Below are 24,279 nucleotides of genomic sequence, written 5' to 3' on the forward strand. Positions count from 1 at the left end.
TTATTTTAAAGGTCAGAGCTGTCAATCAGAACTCTGAAGTAATGGTTGATGCTGGGCATATGTGAATGAGGTAATTGCTTCTAAAAATAGAAAGGTGTAGTAGAAGAGAGCTTCAATGTAGCATAGAAGGCCAGCTGCCAGCAGACAGTTTCGGAGTCTGAGCCTGAGTCACCAAAAGAGAGAGAAAGAGATGACTGGGAGAAGATGAAAGCCAACAAGAGGAGACAATGAAAAGCTGCTGCAAAGAAGTCAGAAACGCTACTACAGAGAGAAAGAGAAGGAAACGGGAGTAGAGCAAAGCAGACTGACCAGGAACTGAACAGCAACAGTGACTAGAAAAAAAATACTGAAGAATTTATAAAGCGATATCAATGGATTTATAAAGTAAGCCTGTTATTCTTTAATTATAGCATAGTAAAAGCATACTGTAGGATAGCATATAGGGTTAGCATGTGTGTGTTTATAAGAATGCATAAAATTCTGTTATTACTTGTAAGATATCTATGCAAACTTTAAAGCTATTTAAGAACTGCTGTCAGTGATTTGTTATAAACTGGACACTTGTAACAAATCGCTTGGCTTAGAATCATTTGAACTATGTGCTATTGTAGTTTGAATGCTCTTTAACTTGCAATAAGAGATTGTTGTCAGGGTTTCTGTGCCTTGTTTAGGATTTCTAGATTATATTGTAGTAGGGATTATTAGTAACTTTAATCAAAAGGTACTTTGTTTTGGAGAGAATAGTGCCTGTGTCAATTACTTTATCAGAAGATTATATCTGTGTCCCTTAATGTTTCCGTAACAACCCTGGAAACTTGTACCTTGGGAAGAACAAATTAAGGGGGTGATAGGCAGGTTATTATAGCAGCATCCCAAAATCCATTTTTGGGGTAACACCTCAGCTGGTCTAAGTCAGTGTAGCTGTATAGACTCCAATAGAGTCTTTTACTGAGTAGCCACAGAGGCTGAAGTGTTCTCCTACTGGTTTTTGAATGTTATGATTCCTGATGTCAGATTTGTGTCCATTTATTCTTTTGCATAGAGACTGTCCGGTTTGGCCAATGTACATGGCAGAGGGGCATTGCTGGCACATGATGGCATAAATCACATTGGTAGATGTGCAGGTGAACGAGCCCCTGATGGCATGGCTAATGTGATAAGGGCCTATGATGGTGTCACTTGAATACATATGTGGACAGAGTTGGCATCAGGCTTTGTTGCAAGTATAGGTTCCTGGGTTAGTGTTTTTGTTGTGTGGTGTGTGGCTGCTGGTGAGTACTTGCTGTAGGCTGGGGGCTGTCTGAAAGTGAGGACTGGTCTGTCTCCCAAGATCTGTGAGAGTGAGGGATAATTTTTCAGGATAGGTTGTAAATCTTTGATGATGCGCTGGAGAGGTTTTAGTTGGGGGCTGAAGGTGACAGCTAGTGGCATTCTGTTATTTTCTTTATTGGGCCTGTCCTGTGGTAGGTGACTTCTCGGTACTCTTCTGGCTCTGTCAATCTGTTTTTTTCACTTCAGCAGGTCGGTATTGTAGTTTTAAGAATGCTTGATAGAGATCTTGTAGGTGTTTGTCTCTGTCTGAGGGATTGGAGAAAATGCGGTTGGATCCATTGTCTACAGCCAAGCTCTAAGATAAAACCACATTTGCTCCAATCCCTCAGACAGAGATAACCACCTACAAGTTCTCACTTCAACCTCTGTGGCCACTCAGTAAAAGATGTAAGGGTGGCATTTTTGCAAAAGCAAAGCTTCAAAAACAGACTCCAATGAGAAACTGCTGAGCTTGAATTAATATGCAAACTAGATACCATTAACTTGGGTTTGAATATGTTTCAGATTAACAGCCATGTTAGTCTGTATTCGCAAAAAGAAAAGGAGTACTTGTGGCACCTTAGAAAGCTTATGCTCAAATAAATTGGTTAGTCTCTAAGGTGCCACAAGTACTCCTTTTCTTTTTGAGTTTGAATAGAGACTGGGAGTGGCTGGGTCATTACACTTATTGAATCTATTTCCTTAAGTTAAGTATCCTCACACCTTCTTGCCAACTGTCTAAATGGGCCATCTTGATTATCACTACAAAAGTTTTTTTTTTCTCCTGCTGATAATAGCTCATCTTAACTAATTAGCGTCTCACAGTTTGTATGGTAACTTCCAACTTATCTGTGTATATATATATATATATATATATATATCTTTCTGTATGTTCTATTCTATGTATCCGATGAAGTGAGCTGTAGCTCACAAAAGCTTATGCTCTACTAAATTTGTTAGTCTCTAAGTTGCCACAAGAACTCCTGTTCAATTTACAACTGTGTAACATTTGGAGTATAATATCAAAAGGCCTAATTAGGAGGCATTCTATTAAGTATGTCTTCAAGCATGTTTAGGTGTGCAGATGAAAGCACTTTATAAATAATATCACATACCAAAAGTATGGTATGTACAGAATACTAACAGGCAATTACAGACAAATATGCAGTTTGCTTCCTGTACAAATTTACGCTTAGCATTATGTATTAAAACTATTGGTATTTCAGATTCCTGAAAGTTCAGAAATTTAGATTTCAAGCTCTTTGGGGCAGGGACCATCTTTTTTTGTATATTTTTACAATGCCTAACACAATGGGGCCCTTAACTCAGCTGGTGCCTTGAAGCACTACTGCAATGCAAATAACAAAGACAACCTCATCTGAACAGTTACCATTTTGTTATGTAGCCAAACACAGAGCAAAACATGAACTTTTGATTTAAAATGACTTATTTTTAGATTAAGGAAAAATAATAGCAATAAAATAAAAGTAAAGTGTCCATGGGTCATAACACAGTGTGTGCATCCCCTTTATAACAGCAATCCTGACAACAAAATGGCTGGTTTGTATGGAGTATGGAGACCATAAAGCCATAAAAAGCTGCAAACTATATACCTACAGATGTATTTGAAAATTTAAGGTGTAATTTTGTCTTACAATGTGTACATGTGGCTCCTTTGGAGATCAGCAAATGTTACACACAGAAATCTGAGAGCAGAGATTAGTTTTTGGCAAATATCTGAAGGATATTTGGCTGCTCTGGTACCAGCAAGAAGCAAGTAATCAGTCATCATGAATGAAATAGCCTCTGAAATTAACATAAGACATTCTGACATCCCCTTACCTGCTGTTCCAGTGGGGAATGCTGTATTTATTTTTTGTACTGAAAATTGGGTGTCTTGAAAAACAGGCTCTGAGGCAATATTTGATAGCTGAGAACACAGGTTTTATTTTTTCAATCTGTGATTGTTTTTTTTGGGGGGGGTCAATGCCAGTGAAGATGGGGGGTGGGGGAGCTCCATTCCTCCCCCTCCTCCCAGTTCAGCTAGTAGAATCCCTTCAGGTTTTTGTACAAGAGCATATGTGATGTGAATAGAGCAAGACTGATGTATTTAACATCCCTCTTGCTTTGCCTTTTTTCCCTCTCATTGGCATTTGCATTTTCCTAACACAGACACTGAGTGAAATTCATTCTGCTGTAACACAAAAATTCTGATTTTTTTTCTGATATTCTCGTTTCAGATGACCACATCAGCTGATAGCTTAGGATGTTAGCTGATTTAGACACTAGTTTTTTCTATGCAAGATTTTAGCTGAATAGGATTGTGACGGGTTCGGTCACAGAGATCCCCTTGGGACTGTCACCTGATGTGTTGAAATTACTTCTGAGTCTATTTTCCCTTCCAGCTTGGGACTTCCAGGACCCTGTCTTGTTAAGCCAGACATTCCAGTCTGCTGCAACGCAGATCCAGGGTCTGGTCCATGCCTCCAAAGCTACAGACTTAACTGAAAACAGCTCAGCAGGTTACCTGTCTCCAGCACCCAGACACCCAGTTCCCAATGGGATCCAAACCCCAAATAAATACATTTTACTCTGTATAGAGCATATGCAGGGGAAATTCATAAATTGTCGACCCTCTACAACACTGATAGAGAGATATGCACAGTGTTTGCTCCCCTGGGTATTAATCACTTATGCTGGGTTTATTAATAAACAAAAGTGATTTTATTAAGTATAAAATGTAGGATTTAAGTGGTTTCAAGTAATAACAGACAGAACAAAGTAAGTCACCAAGCAAAATAAAGCAAAACCTGCAAGTCTAAGCCTAATACATTAAGAAACTGATTACAGGTAATATCTCACCCTCAAAGATGTTCCAATAAGCTTCTCTCACAGACTAGATTCCTTCCTAGTCTGGGCCCAATTCTTTCCCCTTGTACAGTCCTTGTTAGTTCCAGCTGACATCTCAGGTGGTAATCAGGGGTTTTCTCATGACTAGCAGCCCCCTCTGTCCTGCTCCACCCCCTTTTATAGCGGGAATTTTTTGTCGTGCTTGTCACCACCCCCGCCTCATCAATGGAAAAGTACAAGGATTAAAATGGATTCCAGCATCATGTGACACGGTCATATGTCTCTGTAAGACTCCTAGTGTCCATTCTTCCTGGGTTGGCCCACATGTACACAGGAAGGCAAGGAGGTAAATAAACCATTTACAACCAATTGTCCTAGTCAATGTGAGCCATCAAGATTGTAAACCACCATTAATGGCCCACACTTTGCATAATTACAATAGGACCTCAGAGTTATACTTCATATTTCTAGCTTCAGATACAAGAATGATACATGCATACAAATAAGAGGAATATATTCAGTAGGTTATAACTTTTGTTATGATACCTTACAAGAGACCTTTTGCATAAACCATATTCCAGTTACATCATATTCACACTCATAAGCATATTTCCATAAAACATATGCAGTTCAATGTCACAGGAATGCACTGATTTATCTTCTGTCTTTCAACATGTGGATTATAATACTTAGTCCTGCCACGAGTGCAGGGGACTTGACTAGATGATCTCTCGAGGTCCATTCCAGTTCTATGATTCCCTAATAATGGCAAGGAAATGCATGTCTGAGAGCTGTCTGTTTATACCCTGAACATGCTTTGGAGTTTTATGACACGCATAATGAGTTTTATTGATACTGACATGCAATAAATAGAATATAATACCTATGTATCAGCATTGCCATGGGGCAAAATATGATCATATGTTCTCTGTTCAAGTTTAAAGACATATGCACTTAAAAACAATCAATATTCAAATTTCTTTCTGCTGTCATGTCAGGAGTTAGAAATATTTTAGAGACTGGTAACTTATAGCAAGACAAGTCAGTATTGAGTGCTGTCAAATAAAGGTAATCTATACCCATTTTCCTTTACTTCAGTGTTTGACTCCTGCTGAACTGTGAACGTGGATGAGACTCTACTAACAATTACTGATTGAAGAGACTATTACTATTTCTAGGATGCCATTTATGCAGTCTCAATTAACCTAAAGTGAAGAGGAATATTGGTATATAATTCTTTCACATAATGGATAACATTAAACATTAGCTGGAGTCATTCACATTTTACAGCTGCAGCATTAAGGGAATTTCCATTTCTCAGTTCTCTTGATAGTCCAGTCATGTGAACAGATGATGAGTACCACTGCAAACACCAAGTCACACCAATGCTTCTGTAACATTGCCAGGAGACTGTTTCAGGTCACTTCAGTCTGTAACTATTCTTTTCAGTAGTCTTATTTCTATACTTTTATACTGCAAATTTGCCTTAAGGATCATTGCAAGCTGGTGGACTGACTCAGTAAGGCCAATATTGAATCTGAACTCCATATTTAGACATCTAAGTAAATAGCCTGCTCGTCAAAATTACTGGGCATCTGCTGCTCCCATTGAAGTCAATGAGGTTACCTGGATGTACATGCAATCAAAATCAAGCCCCAGGATCTTGGTAGACCCCAGTTCAGAGTGTGAAGAGGAATACAGGACAGAAAGTGTCCTGGCATACCGGGGGCTGGAGGGGGGTTGTCACAAATAGGCCCCAAATGTGTAACCGTTAAAGTTAGAAAATATATTTTAAAAATATATGTGTTTCTAAGAATATGGATGCTTTTCACTACACTGGCTTTACATTAGTGTAACTCCACTGACTTCACTGAGTAATTCCCAATTTATACTCAAGTAGGAGGAGAATCAGACCCTCTAGCTTCCTGTATTAAACTGCCATGAATAGCATTCAGAATTCTGCATTTGCTCTGCAACTGCCGATAATATCATTACCAAGTTAACAGCGTACCTAGATTCCGGTTTAGTGATTGTGGTGTCAGCTGTTGCAGGGGAACCTTAGAAAAAGGAACTCGGACTCACCAGCTAATTAATAGAAGCACTTCTTTTAAAATATTTTCTCTTAAAATATAAATATAATTGTAAATTGGTAGCATACACATGTTCTGTTACGAATTTGAAATCTTCAACCATGTTTTTGATAAACTCTAGAATTAGAGCTAAGAGAATAAAAATGTTTTAAAAAATCAAGAGTTCACAGACATTTCTACAAACAACGTCAGTGAGTTCAGTTTGATATTATTCATCAAAAATTAGTATTCATTTTTCACAACTATTCAGAAGACCTCTGGTTTATTCATAAAGGGCTTGATCGAAAGCCTGTAGAAGTAAAGCCCCATTGACTTTAATTCACTTTTGATTAAGCTCAAAATTGCTTTCCAGTGGTGGAAATGTCAAGAATTCACTTTCTTGAAATTTCAAGAATGAACAGTTTCCCTAAAACATATACTGGAAGTATTCCCATGGCCTTTTTTTCCCAGAGTCCAGTAGATTCAGTCTACGTTCTAGATAAGTATGTTGTTTATGGTATGGACAAATACATAGCTAAGAGTGCTGACAAACAAACAAACTGAAAGAGCCAGAAAGGGATCTAGTTGTAATTTTTGTACACACCACACAAATACATATATGTTCAATTATGCGGAGTGAACATGATCATAATAAAATGAAAGTCATCTGATAGACATATAATTAATATTTATTAGTTGCCTTTCTCCTTAGCTTAGAAAGCAATCTAGATATTTTTAACACATATATAAGAAAATATAATGCCCTTTCTTGGGCAAATAGAATAAGACGTTGATCCAGGAAAGTACTGAAACACATATTTGAATCTATGCCTATTCAGGACAGAACTTAGGTATGCGCTTAATTTATGTATGTGTATATGTTTCATTAAAGGAATATTTTAGGACATTTAAATAGTCATCATAATGCCAATTCAGAAGCACATTCTTATTCAGGGCAGCATTTTAAGTATGTTTTTAAGTTCCATTGAAGTCAATGGAACTTATGTACATGCTAACTGCTGTCCTGAATAACAATACTTTCCTGAATCAGGGCCCAGGTAAAGATTTCAATATCCTAAAATTTCCTAGGCTTGCTTATCTCCGCTGCTTCTCTCCCTGAAGTGCTGAACTTTCTCCTTGAGAGAATCAATTCACTAAAGATTCCTTCAGGCATTCTTCTTATCTTAGAATGTTAGGATATTCAGTCAGAGAACAGCTGCCATACCATGTCACTTAGGTGACCAATCACACAAAGAAATACTTTCACAAATGGTTTGCAAAACCGCTCTAAGTGGAAATATACTTTTTAACCAAGGGTGTTGAACAATTAAATATAATTATGTGTTTGAAAAGAAATACAGAAAGAAGGACCTAATCCATTGAACCCATTGTTTGTAATGAATAGTTTGACTGGCACTACTTACAATTCACCCTTATTTAAAAGGTAACACATCAGTTCCAGCTATTGGAGGTTTTTAAGAACACATTAGACAAACACGTGTGAGGAACGGTCTATGTATACCTAACCTTGCCTCAGCACAGGGGGATGAACTCACTAGATGACCTCTTGAGGTCCTTTCCAGCACTACATTTCTATGATTCTATAATTATATTATACAGAAACCGTATTATAAAATAACTTATCTGTGCTTCACAGAAAACAAACAAGCCCAAGAATGCTTCAGCAGTTTGTACCACCTCCCAATGCAGATGTAGTACTTCGTAACATCATTAGACTGGAATCATTTAACGTTATGGTTGAAGCCAAGAATGTGACATAGTGCTTTAAAAATTAAAAGGCTGAGTTTTTTGGACTGATGTTAGTTTCTACTTGGATTGCTACCAGTGTTCATTGTTTTCTGATGAAGAGCTCAGGATAAAACATTTACAGTAAAAATTTCCCTTAGTGTTTACAAGCCCAATATGAGCTGTAGGAAGCTATCCCACTCAATTTCTGCTCCTTCAGATCGAAACAATAATGACTGTATCAGAAGTTGAAAGGGGTTTACAGTTGATTCTTCTCTCCTCCCACCCCCAGCACTCCTCCAAAGACCAGACCTGGACATCTCAGCCTCCAATGTATACTGTGTGTACCCAATTAAAAAAAAAATAGAGCAATCTAATTTTTTAGGTCACAGAGTATTACCAACATTTCATTCTTTTGGGAGACAGCACAAAACAAGCAAGCTGTACTAGGATTTCTGTATGGGATAGTCTTTTTCCATTTTGAGAAAAAATGTATTATTCTACTGCAGAATGCCAGGGAAGATGGGTAACTGACTCACTGATTCTTTATGTTAATGTCATACTGTAACAAAGCCTAGTATCTTTCAAATTGTCCAGGTCTCATTACATCTACATTGCCTGTGCCAGAGCACATATGAAGAGGGGAAGTATAATCCCCTTTGGCCACAACCTCGGTTCATTGCTCTATTTATGACCCAGTTCCCTCTGAGGTCAGAGATTAGTTTGATTGGTGTTTAATGTGAAGACTGGGAAATTGAGGATGACACTTGGGAGAGACAGATAATCTAAAGAAAGGAAGTTTTACTGCCAATAATAGAAAGAAATTAGATTCAAAGTAAAGAAAACTGAGTGGTCTATTATGAAAAGTGCCCACATACGGACCAGAAATCTTAGTTACAAGATATTGATGAAGAAAACTGAAGTTATAAAAAGTCCTTTTTTAGTGATGTCCTAGGTTATTTTGTTTTTTTCCCCAGCAGTGCTGACAATATGGAATGGCCCTGCGCATATACAGTCATTGTACTCACCAGTAATTATCGGTTGACCTTTACTATTTCTACCTAATCTCCAGCTTTTGGGGATTTCTTAGGCTCCCAGGAAATTTGATCATGCTGTAGCTAGTGGTGCCAAAAGTGTTATGGCTATAGGATCCAAAAATGGTTTTGTATAGTATAAAGTTTATTTTAAATTATGATTTCTATAGCACGAAGCATATCTTAACAAAGAGAAATTGAGGGCAACTCCTCTCCCATTCCCAGTCATGCAAAGCACATCCTCTCCCATTCATAATTGCATAACATCCCTGTGGCAGCTACAGCAATTGGTTACATAGAGCATAATATTAAGAAAATATCTAGGGTGGGGTTTTCAAAAATTCCCATTGACTTCATTGGCAGTCAAGTTAACACCAGCACTTTTTAAAATCCCACCCTTAATATATTTTGGCTGTCTGTTAGTGTAGATACAAGGAGAATATACAGTACCATATGACCAACCAGCCCTCTATGGCCAATCTGTCAACCACCTGGGGCCATAGTTTGAACATTGCTGAACCAAGGGACAGATAAATGAGTCCTGCCTACACAGATAACAAAGAAAGCATTTCCTGAAATAAGGAAACATAAAAATCAAGAAAATGTTCAACTTCATTTTTTGTCAAATCTCTGAGACACACCAGGCTGGGGGAAGAAGTCAGACGAGAGGAAAATATCTGGCTTTCAGCATCCCAGTGTGAGCAGGAGTGCCCCTCTTTTCTTTAGGCTGGATAAATTCACTTCTCTTGCCCTCTCTTCATAACACCATGTTTTCTAAACTTTAGCATTTGTGTTACCCTTCTTTGGCATTTCTCCAGTTTAATAATAAATGACGATATATACTAAATAAAACAAAGCAAAGACAAATAAACACAGAATAAACCCCTGACACACAGGGGAAAAAAGAAATATAAATATTTTAATAGAAACCTGGGTAAACCACTAAAACACAGACTATAATGCAAGGATCATATCTGCTAGTTCAGGTGTAGAAGAATGAAAAACTGAGCAAGAGAGATGACATATAGCAAGAACTTGCTCCTTGGTGTGAAGAGAAGACTCTTGCCCAGAAATCACTCTGGGGATCATATCATGTTATCCACTTATAAGTAGACCTCTCCAGTGAAACCAATGGGAGAGTTTTGGTTTTCAAAAAATGATGGCACAATATGACCCATCATGAGATAATTAAAATATTTTTTTTCAGATTGATCAGATTATAATTTATCAGATTGGTCAAACTGCTATTATTTTCAAACTGGAGCAGTGAAAAAAATCTTACCTATGATCAGTGGCCTTAGTGAGATGAGTTTGGTGGTTCCAGTCCAGTTACCAGAGAATAAATATTCTCAACACAAAAAAAGCCCCTCACACCTGTAGTAATAGGCACCCTGACTCTCAATCTCAGCAAACAGGCCAATGACAGAGTAATTCTAGAAGCTGAGCTACTTTGCCAACCACAGAACAGGCCTTCCAGGTCAGAGGTGAACCACACTAATGCAGTTGTTTGGAGAAAGCCACAGGACTGCTGCTCATGTTGTAGCTACGTAATTAAATAGATTACTTTAGCCTCCAGGGTTTTATTACAAACTGTCTTTGTGAGCACAAAATTCACATTCAACAGGTCCAAGAATCCATGCCAGAGATATTGATGGGCCAAAAGCCCAAGCTACTATAGCATCTTCTGCAGTTTCCTGGGGGGAGGGGAAGATAGAGCTACAGAGGGCAGTGGGCCCCACCTACTGTTAGGGTTGCCAAACCTCCTGGTTTCACCGGCAGTCTACCGGAATCGGGCTCTATCACCCGGAGGCTACTGAAGCCAAACGGGGAGATTTTAGGCCACTAAACGTCTGGCAGTGCAGCAGGGCTAAGGCAGTCTCCCTTCCTGTCCTGGCCCTGTGCCACTCCCAGAAGTGGTGGGTATGACCCTGAGGCCCATTGGGGGAGAGGGGCTCCACACAATGACCCCACCCCAAGCACTGACACTGCAGCTCCCATTGGCCAGGAATTGCAGCCAGTGGGAGCTGCAGTGGTGGTGCCTGCAGGCAGGGGCAGTGCGGGGAGCTCCTCAATCCCCTCCAACTACTGTGCAGGATGAGAGTACTCCTGTGCTGAGGATTGAAGGACAGAAAAAGGAATGCAGAGTTCCAGAATAATTTTACCATAACTTAAATTATTTATTTCCCTTTCAGGAACAACTTCACTCAATTTATGTGTCCCTCTTCTGCCCCTGCAGAGGTTCTGAACCTGATACAGTCTGCATATCCTCCTTTGTGGGGGGATCCCTGGGGCAGACCTCATGTCTATGGCTTTCAGTCAGAAATCTTTTATGAACATAAATTTCACTAAAAAAAAAAGGAAACCCAGAAATGGGCTGGTTCTCTGAGGAATTAAAAACTGCAAACTTTCACAATTTAGAAGCCACAGGATTGAGGGGAAAGGTGGGGTGCTTCCCGCCTCACAACCATCTGGCGTGGAATTTTCAAAAGCCTAAGGCCAATGCTGAGTACATTTGAAAAATCACACCTTTCATGTATAGAATTAATGGATCAGATAGATGTCCTCCCCTGGTAAAAGCCTCAGGAGAGGGCAGGAAGGGCTCCATGAGGCTCCCCTTTTGAAGTACCTCCTGCATAACTGGTTAAGTGGGCCCACAAATCTACACTTACCTTGGGACGCAGTCAGAGGGAGGACATGACCCTGTGCCTCCAGTGCAGTTGTGTCCCCAGCTTCAATGAGGTTCTCATTGAGAGGTCCTGACCTCTGGAACTGACTTCCTATCTGTCTTCTAATCAAATTGGTGACCTTCAGGATGGGCTGAAAAGCTCATCTATTTTCCAGGCTATTTTGGGGGATGACATGGGAGGATGACTAGAAATTTTGGATGGTTGGCATGGTTTGCAAGCGAGCAGGTTGTTTCAGTGGGTGATAACCTTTACTAAATTCAGATAAATATTTATAGACATTTTATTTTGCCTGTCCCTCCCCGACAGTAGAATCTGTTTCCTTTTTTAGTATCTGGAAACCTAAAGGAGAGAACCATTAAATTGTTTACCCAGAAACTATTTTTTCGTAAGTGCAGAAAGTCCATAAATATTTCAACAGGCATGCAACTGTACCAAAATATGCCATGGTGATACACTGAATCAATAATCCATAAACTAGCATCTGTAAACTAACAGGGTGGACAATAATGTTTCCTAAAACTCACTCTTTAAATAATAACTAAAGGTATACAGGTTTCAGAGTAGCAGCCGTGTTAGTCTGTATCCGCAAAAAGAACAGGAGTACTTGTGGCACCTTGGAAATTAACACATTTATTAGAGCATAAGCTTTCGTGGGCTACAGACCACTTCATTGGATGTATAGAATGGAACATATAGTAAGAATATATATGTACACATACAGAGAACATGAAAAGGTGGAAGTAGCCATACCAACTGTAAAAGGCTAATTAATTAAGATGAGGTATTATCAGCAGGAGAAAAAAAACATTTTAGTGATAATCAAGATGGCCCATTTAGACAGTTGACAAGAAGGTGTGAGGATACTTAACATGGGGAAATAGATTCAATATGTGTAATGACTCAGCCACTCCCAGTCTCTATTCAAACCCAAGTTAATGGTATCTAGTTTGCATATTAATTCAAGCTCAGCAGTTTCTCATTGGAGTCTGTTTTTGAAGCTTTGCTGTTGCAAAATTGCCACCTTTAAGTCTCTTACTGAGTGGCCACAGAGGTTGAAGTGTTCTCCTACCGTTTTTTGAATGTTATGATTCCTGATGTCAGATTTGTGTCCATTCATTCTTTTGCGTAGAGACTGTCCGGTTTGGCCAATGTACATGGCAGAGGGGCATTGCTGGCACATGATGGCATAAAGCACATTGGTAGATGTGCACGTAAATGAGCCCCTGATGGTGTGGCTAATGTGATTAGGTCCTATGATGGTGTCACTTGAATAAATATGTTGATAGAGTTGGCATTGGGGTTTGCTGCAAGGATAGGTTCCTGGGTTAGTGTTTTTGTTGTGTGGTTGCTGGTGAGTATTTGCTTCAGGTTGGGGGGCTGTCTGTAAGCGAGGACTGGTCTGTCTCCCAAGATCTGTGAGAGTGAGGGATAATTTTTCAGGATAGGCTGTAAATCTTTGATGATGCGCTGGAGAGGTTTTAGTTGGGGGCTGAAGGTGACAGCTAGTGGCATTCTGTTATTTTCTTTGTTGGGCCTGTCCTGTAGTAGGTGACTTCTGGGTGCTATTCTGGCTCTGTCAATCTGTTTTTTCACTTCAGCAGCTGGGTATCGTAGTTTTAAGAATGCTTGATAGAGATCTTGTACGTGTTTGTCTCTGTCTGAGGGACTGGAGCAAATGCAGTTATATCTGAGAGATATACACTTATCCTAAGGATCAAAATAACTGTGGAGACTTATTAAGGATAAAATTCATATCAGCACAGAAAGCCTATGAACCACTCACATGCCTCTTATGCCCTCAACATAGGATTTAATTGGTGTATAGCCACTGAGTGGGTCCTCTGCACTGTGGTGAACTTCATCACAACTGTATAATGTGTATTTTTAAATGTATTATCAGGACATGTTTTATGTGATAAACCACAAGGCCTAACAAAATACTGGTTTAATTGAGCACATAATGCAGTTTGTATCTAAAAAATAAATGTCTAAATACATATTTTCTCAAGAGACTGAAATAGCTTTTTAAAGTGTGGTTTAGAAAGGTAACAGTAAAACTGGCTGGTTCTTACTTAATACATACTAGATTATGCAGGTATTGCCAGCAGGGAGTGGGTGCAAAGAGCACTTTCCTCCTAATGCAACCATAGTTAAGTATGACACCAATAGACCAGGTGCCAGCTCTTGCCAAGGCTGTAGGTGTCAGCTGAGCACTGACAAATTCATAGCTGGAAACGAGAAGAGCTTACCTGTATGTTAGTATTGTTCAAGATGGGTGTTAGACTTGTAAGGATGGGTTTAGTGTTTAGATTCTGTAAAATGCTTGTAAGTTGTTGCATTAATTAATCTTTCTTCTAATGTCTGTATCCTATGCTGTACAGTAATATATAAGTTTTGCTTTCTAACTATAAAAATGCCTTCTTTCAACTTGTGAACCCAGGCAGGAGGAGTCATTCACCCACTCAAAACTAGGTGGGCCATCTTGAAAGACCACAATACAAAAACTGGGTCGATGGTCCTCTTTCACCCATGAGGGTACTATATGTGAGAAAGGTCGTCCCATCAGCTTGAATTCTGGAAAAAGGAAATAAAGATAGCTGACATAAAAATTCTTCATCTCTTGGCTGTTTGGAGGTAGGAAACAAAAGCAGAGATCCTCCGTGTCAACCAAAAACGCATTCAATGCTGACAGATTACTGCATCTCTGTCACCTTTCGGAACCAGAGACTGTAACTCATTTCTGTATATGTGTTGCCTGCTTTAACCTGAAAATAACTCTCATTTCTTTTTCCTAGTTAATAAATACTTATTTCATTTACTATAGGATTGGCTACAAGCATTGTCTTTGGTGTGAGATCTAAGGTACAAATTGACCTGGGGTAAGTGACTGGTCTCTTACGACTGGGAGCAACCTGAATGTTTTGTGATCTTTGGTATAAGTGACCATTTATCACTAAGTCTAGCTTACCTGGGTAGCAAGATAGATTGGAGTATTGAAGACGACTGTCTGTGACTCCATAGTAAGACTGACACAGTCACATCAGGGAGCCCTGCTTTTTGACAGTGTGCCCTGCGGTTGGCATTCATGGTCATGAACCATTCCAGACAGCATGACAGTAAGTAATTATAGCTTGGCTACTAGTGCTGAGCAGAATAAGACTTGCCATATTGGTAGCAGTATTAACTGCCCAACAGAGGGCACATTAGGATAGAGATGAACAACTTATTGAGAAAGCACATGGAGAAAACAGGCTATACTTTTCAAGAGAGAAAGATTCACTGAATTCCCTTGGCAAGCATAACACCTCCCTCCACTACAGTTGAAGTGCACATGGTATTTCCCATCCTGTTCCCAGTGAAGTTAGTGGGAGTTTTGCTATTGACTTCTGTGGAACTAGGATTAGTCGCTGCGTGACTGGGTCATATCTGCTTAGTTTACAGATAAACCCCTGTGGTTTGTTATTGTTACAACTTGACAGACAACAGCTATTGAAGAGTGAACTAGATTTTATTTTACCTAATGAGTCCTCAGCAGACTTGTCAGCTAAATGCTGACTATAGGATCTTTAATAGTGGTGATGATGTCATGGGAAGAGAAAACATGTCCTGATTTTTAGACACATGGTTGTATCTGCAGGGCTAGCAGTTAGAAAAAAAAAACAAAAACCTTTTGACATTGATTCTGTGGAGTCACTGAGGGAAAATACAGAATTATTAAAATCATTTTTGTAAAATAAGACCTCACTTTGAGTCAGACTTTTAATACACATTTTTATATGTAAATCTATATTATGGCATAAATGCATTTTTAAATGGTACCAACATTACAAAAAAAAGTTTAAACTGTCAGAAAAGCCTTTAGTTATTATCAAGATGTACCCATTATAATTCACATATTCTTTACTCCTTACTGCAAGGATTATTGTCACAACAGAACATAATAGCTCTCTTCTTGTTGAATCATGCTGGAGCCTTTATTCAATTAGCCAACACATATTAGATATGGTGTCATAGAGAAAATATATATTAGAAATACCTACTAACCACAGTACATTTAAATATGTTTATTAGGAGTAGTAGGAGTGATCCATCCTTAAATAACTGATTACACCCATTCTTGAGGAAGTAAACAGTGTATCAACCTTGTGTGGGCAACGTTCACAATGGTGAATTTCACCCATAATGATTGTCAGAAATGTTTAGGGCACAATACATAAAAAAATAAAAATCATTCACTTATTATTGGTTTTATAAGTTATTAGTACTTACTTAAAAATAGATCATCCTTTATTTTTTTAACAATATATCTTTGTGCAATTTCTCACTCACCTCATTTTAGCTGTTTTACAACCCAGAAGCTCAATTATGAAAATAAATAGAATCGTCAAATGACACAGATTGAGCTTAGACATTTTAAAGATGTCTGTATTTTGAATGGCATATAATTAGAACTTCAAAAATACAACAGCAGCACGTAAAATACATATGATGCAAACATTTTAATTTTATACTTTATGCCACCATGGCTGGATTTTCTCACCTCAGCAGAAATGTCTTTCCAGATTACCAAAGACCTAAATGAGAATCGGTATCTACCACCCTTTTATTCCATGACACCCCCTCCCCCTCTCCCAATTGCATCAAACAGAGTTGCAGGAATATTGTAGATAAGTGGGTGGATTTTACATCAATAGCTTTAATGTATCACATTTCTTAATTCGGATAATGCAGTGGCTGCTCATTGATCACAATATTAAACATAAGACAATGTAAAATTACAAATGGACACAAATCAAATACTTCGGATATGAGGACCTCAAAAGGTAAAGGAAGTTTGAATACAGTTTTGAACCCCCCTATTCCTATAATACACTGAACCAGCACTCCTTTGTAGATGATACCAAGATGGGAAGGGTTGCAAGTGCTTTAAAGGATAGGATTATAATTCAAAATGATCTAGACAAACTGGAGAAATGGTCTGAAGTAAAATAAGCTGAAATTCAATAAGGACAAAAGCAAAGTACTCCACTTAGTAAGGAACAATCAGCTGCATACATACAAAATGGGAAATGACAGCCTAGGACTGGGTACTGCAGAAAGGGATCTGGGGGTCATACTGGACCACAAGTTAAATATGAGTCAACAGTGTAATACTGTCACAAAAAAAGTGAACATCATTCTGGGATGTATTAGCAGGAGTGTTGTAAGCAAGATATGAGAAATAATTCTTCTGCTCTACTCCGCACTGATCAGGCCTCAACTGGAGTATCGTGCCCATTTCTGGGTGCCACATTTCAGGAAGGAAGTGGACAAATTGGAGAAAGTCCAGAGAAGAGCAACAAAAATGATTAAAGGTCTAGAAAACATGACCTATGAGGGAAGATAGAAAAAAATGGGTATGTTTAGTCTGGAAAAGAGAAGACTGAGAGGGGACATGATAACAGTTTTCAAGTACATAAAAGGTTGTTAGAAGGAGGAGGGAGAGAAATTGTTCTTCTTAACCTCTGAGGATAGGACAAGAAGCAATGGGCTTAAATTGCAGCAAGGGAGGTTTATGTTGTACATTAGGAAAAAACTTCCTAACTGTCAGGGTGGTTAAGCATTGTAATAAATTGCCTAGAGAGGTTGTGGAATCTCCATCACTGGAGATTTTTAAGACCAGGCTAGACAAACACCTTCAGGGGTGTTCTAGATAATACTTCGTCCTGCCATGAGTACAAGGGACTGGACTAGATGACCTCTCTCAGTCCCTTCCAGTCCTATGATTCTATCCTTATCCAAGCACCCCAAGTGGTGGCAAAGTGCAAATCTGGATTCAAATATTTTTGCTTTGACTCATCTGTATTTGAGACATTTGATAGTCCGTTCAAACTTTTATATCCTGTTTCCAAGGTAGTGTGAACATAGTCAAGGGGATGGGACACTGGATTGCAAGTTATGAGACTTGTGTTCCATTTCTAGTTCTGCCAGTGACTGTCTGTGTGAGCTTGGGCAAGTCAGTTATGCACTAATTTCCATAAGTGGCCATCAATTTGGGGGGGGCCTTGATTTTTCCAGGTCCAACTTGAGTCACCTAGGTCTGATGACTTTCAGGCGTATTGAGCACTGCAGCTCCCACTGAGCTGTGAATGTTCAACACTTCTGAAAAGAATTCTCAAGGGAGTTCCTCTCTGTACTAGCGCTGAACCAGATGGAGAGAACAAGGTGACCAGGGTCTCCAAAAATCATATCTGCCCCCTTCTTCTGTCTGGGTGTATCTCAGAATGAACATAAGAGTTGGGGTTTTTTTTATAATCAATAGCTTCCAGGGCCAATTAGCTCATGTAGTTAGAACACCTGTGATTTTGGAACCAAGCACCTAGCATTCCAGTTCTTGCTCTACAGCTGTGTACAGTTTACTATGGAGAGGTGATAAGCTCTTTCTAGTTGAGGTTGAGACCAAAGTTCCTTAAGGTTTTTATCCTACTAGTAACATATACCCACAAGAAAAAGGGGAAAAAAAACACCTCCCTGTTTTCCATTTGTAGGCTTAAGTATCATTGACAACTAGAACATATTCTGAAATTTTTGAATAAAAGGAGTAAGTACTTTTTAAGATTAAAAGACATAGCTCTTTTAAAAATATTTGTGAAATGTTTTTGTGTGTTGCTCCACAGAGCCTATTTTTTAAATCCATGTACAGAGCTTTGATATCACATTACTAATCACTTTAAAAATTGACAGACAGATTTTGGTTTTGGCTCATGCAACAGGCAATTTAAAGACAGGAATAGTAAAATATTTAAGCAACTGTTATTAGCAGAAACTAGGACACAATTCTCCATCAGTGCAGCCAACAGAGAAAATAATAAGATGACAGTATACATTCTCTCAAGAAATACTATTTCAATAAGCAAGGCAAAGATGGGGGCCATGTATTAGGAGCACCAGGAATTGCCATTCCAGATCAGATCAGTGGTCCAGTTCAATATCCTGCATCCAATAATAGCCAAAACCAGGTGCTTCATAGAAAGATGCAAGGAACCTCATGGAGAACAACAGCAATTTCCTCCTCCAAACACTTAGGGGCAGATTTTTAAAGGTAATTTAGCACTTAAAGATGTTGATAGGCATCTAGGGGAATTTTCAAAAGTGCCTAGGTGTCTAATTCATTGAAATCAATAGGAGTGAGGTGCTCACTTAGGCACTTTTGAAATCTCACTAGGTGCCTTATCTGCATCTTTAAGCACCTAAATACCCTTAAAAATCCATCCCTTAGAGATTGGTTTATACCCTGAAGTACATGGTATATGTCTTTGTAAGAGTTCAGTTCTGCTAAGTTTACTTTCCTTGAGCAGTACTTTGAGTGACTAGGCCTTAAATTCTAGATTGTGGCACTAATCTGGAAACTGGAAACTGTATCTTGGTCATGCCAAGTTTCATCTGGCACTAACCCATATAAATGCAGAAAGAAGCTTTGCACCAGTCATTAGAGAGGTATAGATTGTTTACTCCACTCGCAGGCTGGTGAACAGGAGAAGGGCCATGACCTACCTCCTCCCTATCCTTCTCCCCCAACTTGTCAGCACTTTGATCCCTATAGAGGAGAAGGAGGAGGAGTAAAAAAGTACTCCTCACAGTAAATCAGTGCCTTCTTCATTACAGTACAACCTTAAGTGCCACCCATTGCAAAGACTGTTGTTGTGGGATGCTGGGGAGGGAATTTTTGTGTGTACCTCTACTCCCATATAAATCAGTTCTCACAACCTAGCCCTAAAAACACTGCAGATGTTCTTATCCCTATATAAGTCTAATCCTTTCCCAAATCCTATTGATTTCATAGCCTCAGTGGTATAATTGTGGCAATATTAATTGACCATATTATTGTTCCTGTACTTGTAGAACGGTAACTAGGAACACCCAACTGACCTTTTATATACTGTTCATTACTTTATAGACAGACCTATGTCATGTCCCTTCTTATTTTCACTGACAGACTTTCTTTGTAATTTCAAAGCCACTAAGCTAGCATCATTATTAGCTTGGTCAATGCTACTCACTCATTTAATTTAAGGATCTAGGAACCAGTCCATCCCATGTTTATTTTTTAACTGTCTTTATTTACATACACAGAAGAAACATTAAAATAAAATGTTTAGGTCTTGAAGTCAAGATAACAGGCATTTACTTGTTCCTGATTTTTAAAAAAATGTGTTTATATTTATTACAGTCAAGATACCGGTTCCAGTGAAATGAACGACAAAACACCCATTGATTTCAATGATATAGATAGAGTCCTGTGCATACAGTAGGGCTTGCATATTCATTTCCTTGTTTTTAAGTGCCTGGAATTTGTAAAGGACATGATAGGTATACACAGTGTTGTCACTTAGCAACTGTAAGTGGTTTGTTTAAACTTTTTTTTTTTTTTAAGTAGCATTTGGCTTCCATCTCAGCACTATTCAAACCAGGGACGCTTTGTTCCAAATGTATCAGCTTCTTGAGTGAAAGCAGGCGCTCCATTAAATGCTTATAATCTCTTTGCAGGTCTCCAGGTGAAACCACGACTAACTCATCACTACTTGAGCAAGTCTGACATTCCCTTCGCTGGAGGATGGCACATATACAAAACACACTACATCTCAGTATGCTTGTTTATTCATGTGTACAGGACTTCACTGCCTTTTCAAAAAGAGAATCAAATACATTATATATATATCTAATCTATTTTTCTAGATATTTAAGGCCTGAGCCTGCCAGGTGCCAAGCACTACCTGAGGGCACCATTGACATGAGTAGCAGCAGAGGGCACTCAGCACCTTGCAACATCAAAACCCTCATACAGTGCTCCATTAGTGAAGTCATTATAAAAGCACAAAAATACAAGGTGGGTTTTGCTGGTTTGTTTGTTTGGCTGAAGTCTTCATCTGTTCCATGGGGTTTTATTATGGTTATCATAATTTAACCAGCATCTATAAAACTTACTTTGCTGCCTACCTCTTGGTGCTAAAAATAAATGTGGAAACAAAAAAGAGATGCAGCTAGATATAAAGAAGCACAGCCAGTAAAAGAAACTGTAAAAAAAGGAGAGAGGTGGGGTCAAGAGCAAGATAATATTTCTACCTTTTTTTTTCATTACAGCCCAGTAGATTAACCTAAAGCACCACACACTTTGAAGTGTTGTTCCAAGTGCCAGTGAATGTTCTGAATTTTCCCAGTGCGGAGAATCATCCTCACAGCAACACCTGTACATCAGACAAGGATGCAGCCAAATACCTATGGGTCGACTGCAAGCCACATTTCCAGATAGATATGAATGAATCACTTTAGACAGACTTGTTATTGCTCTCTGTCTCTCTCTCCCCCTCTCCTGAACTTGTTCTCTCTGGTAGGGGCCATATACTTTGAATCTCCTATGTGCTGCACCACTTCCCATTTCTTCATCACATCTGGCTTAGTATTACATAAAGTATGAATTAATGTGACTCACAGTGCTAGCCCATTGTGTTTTGTGGTGTAAAGAAACATACACTATTTTCCTCTCCTCAGTGGGAAGTAAATGCTGCAAGCACAAATGCTGTAGATATCCGTAGGTGCCTTGGGTGCATTTTTCTCTTTTCTGTTGCGGTTGTTGTTATTACCCTCTTATCTCCACAGAAGATATTATCAAGTTTCCTTTTTCAGGAACAATTACAGTTGAACTGCAAATATTCGAGCCTGGTTATGTGTAAAAAGGTAACAAATGACTATTCATGGGAGGCAGGTGATTCACTTCTTCATGTGCTTAACTTTCAGATTTTTGGTGTGTGTGTGTAAATGTATATATATAATATTTAAATTCTGTGTATTGTTATCACAAATTTAAAGTATAAAATTGCAGCATGACAATAAAAGCATCAACTGGATGCATAAGCAGGGGAATCTGTATTTATCCTCCCAAAACCTCTGTAAGATAAGGACATACTATTATTCCCATTGCACAAATGGGGAACTGAGGCAAAATGGAAAAGTAACATGTCCAAAGTCAAATAGAAAGCATTGGGGGGAGAGGGGAAGAGGAGAGAAGAGCATGGACTTGAAGCTGGATCTCCCAAGTCCTAAACTAACCTCCAGACCCTCTACTCCTCAGAAGGCCAGAGAAATTGCAGTCAGTCCTCCAAATCTCTCACCCACAATATATGTCCACAGCAGAAGCAACTGTAGAATAATATTCCACAGCAGGGAGGCCCCACCATTACTCCCTCATCCTCCGTCCAACAGAATCACAGGGTTAGGGACCATTTTCACCATACCTCAAGGGGCCAGCCTTTGTCCTTGAAGATTGACCAAATATAAATGGCAGGTATGCTGGGAACCTGAAGTCACTGTTGTTGGATGTTACTTCTGAAAGTAGCAACCCTAAAAGTGATACCTACAGGTGCAACTTTGCTGTCTCAGCCATGATGACCGGCTGAAGCTGCAGCCTCCGGCCTGGGAATTTTGCTTCCAACCTCAATGTGCCTTTTGCTTTGCTAAGTCCTTCCCAGCAGAATCCACTTGCCAATTCAGGCAGTATTTGAGACAAAAGAGTTCCCCTGTGTGTTACAGCAGGTGAGGGAGCAGACAGAGAGTCTTCAGTCCTTAGTATCTCTAGCTCTTACTGAATTTTAAAGAAGTTCTTATATCAATCACTTCTTTTTAAAAATGTGAAAGCTGCTTGTTTATGGGCCTGTGAAAGAACTTAAAGAGACTGGTGTTTTCTGAACAAACTGGAGTGTTTTATTACTGCAAGCAAGTTTAACTGCTCATGACACACTTTTCAGGGGTCACTCAATTTTCTAAAAAAGCATAAAGCCACAATACAAATCAGACTTTTTAGCCTTCATGATTCTGATGCCTGTATCCGAATGACTTTGCTAGCCTGTGTCTGTAGTCCTCATGCATACAACCCTCCCAAAATATCAGGAGTAGTTCAAAAATCAGTGTACCTCAAAACTCTCATACTGTTGTGTTTCTATGCCTCATTAAACATGGCATTTATGACAGCTGCATCACAAAGATTTGATTATATTGTATATGCAATATTTTCCCCCCTGATTATTCTTCTGTTAGACACTCTCAAACAGGCTTTCTAGAACTTTCTACTTCTGTTAATTAATCTTTGGTTAAAGTTTTTGATATCCATGTATGAATAGATGGATTGGGGTTGATTATTCTAAACTATTTAATGTGTCTTCTGTTTGTATGCTGAGGGATATTTGTAGATCTCTTGGCAAGAAGTCTTGGATGAGGACTCTTGCAGGCTTTTAGTTGCTTGTAAGGTGAAGTGTGCTAACACATAACGTACGTATGGTTCAGCTTCAAAACATGAGGCCCAATCCCACATTAATTGTACACACAAAATTCCTAGGATGTGATTCTCCAGTACCTTGCATAATCATGCACCTGTCAAAATGGGTGCAAAATGCCACCAACTTATAAGTTGCAAGACAGCGGAGAATCAGGCCCCACTGACTTTGGAAGAATTTTAAGATAACAAAGAATAGTCTGATCTCTGCTTCCCTACCAAAATGCTTTCTAAAATCTTAAAAGCAATAATTGGTGACTTTTAAAAACACCTTCAGTAATCATGTGTTTCCTTTTGTAGGGACTGGAATCTGTGAAACACAATGTAGGTTGTAAAACCAATGTTTTTCTAAATCTTGATTTATCTAGAAGTGCTTTATTTTCCATGATTCTAACCATGCAGCATGCAGAGAGGAATAAAAATAAAAATATACAAACACTAATAAGTGTAACATCTCTAAAAATGACCTAAAAAGTTTTCCATACTTAAAAATAACATAAACTTTAATTTGCATTATTTCTGGCCTTTACAGAGTTCAAAGCAAATTTTGAGCATCTTGCTGGAAAGATAGAAAGCTCATCTTTCCAAAAAGTATAAAATTCCTATTTCTAGTCCTATATGGCCAGGAGACAGTCTTTAAAAGTGGAACAATTCTTTCTCTATATATTATTGATTGTACCATTTGAATCTTGTCAGTGTGGAGCCTTAAATAATAACCTCAATTATTTTGGATAGAAACTCAAGGAGAAGGAGGAAGAAACAGTTCTCTGACAGCTGTTGGTTGGTTGGATTATTTTCAGGGGTGGTATATAAAATTGGAACAGCAATCATATGCATGTGTACATGCACCCGTGCACGCACACACTATCACTGAGGTTGATATCTTTCTGCTAAATTGCAGCGCTATGTGATCGTTTCATTTATCATGCACCTTTGACAGTCTCATTTGCCATTTGCTGATTAATCCATCTTCTCTTGTATTTATTACAATATTCTAACTGCCCGAGCAGCTACAGCCATGCACCTCATATATATATATATATATATATATATATATATACACACACACACACTTTTTAAAAATTTCCACCACCATTTAGACAGACAGATAGATAGATTTATGTGGCAATCTTTATATATATAAAGACTACTAATAAATTCCTTAGACCTGTGGAGAACTTCTTGGTGGTAAACTGTTAAAGACATTAAATAATATAAAACTAACACACTTCAAAAATTCATATTGCTCTCTGCCATCATTAAGCTTTCACTGTGAT

At 38.7% G+C, this 24,279-nt stretch overlaps 1 long non-coding RNA gene across 1 annotated transcript; it reads left to right on the forward strand.

The window, feature by feature from the left end:
* Nucleotides 1-20,230: 20,230 nt before the first annotated feature.
* On the forward strand, nt 20,231-21,386 carry LOC311515702. The gene is made up of 3 exons (XR_014710206.1): nt 20,231-20,321; nt 20,413-20,563; nt 20,818-21,386. It is a non-coding gene; the product is annotated as an uncharacterized lncRNA (long non-coding RNA).
* The last annotated feature ends 2,893 nt before the right edge of the window (nt 21,387-24,279 follow it).

This window comes from Lepidochelys olivacea, assembly GCF_965140295.1.
Source record: "Lepidochelys olivacea isolate rLepOli2 genome assembly, chromosome: 2".
Lineage (NCBI taxonomy): Eukaryota > Metazoa > Chordata > Testudines > Cheloniidae > Lepidochelys > Lepidochelys olivacea.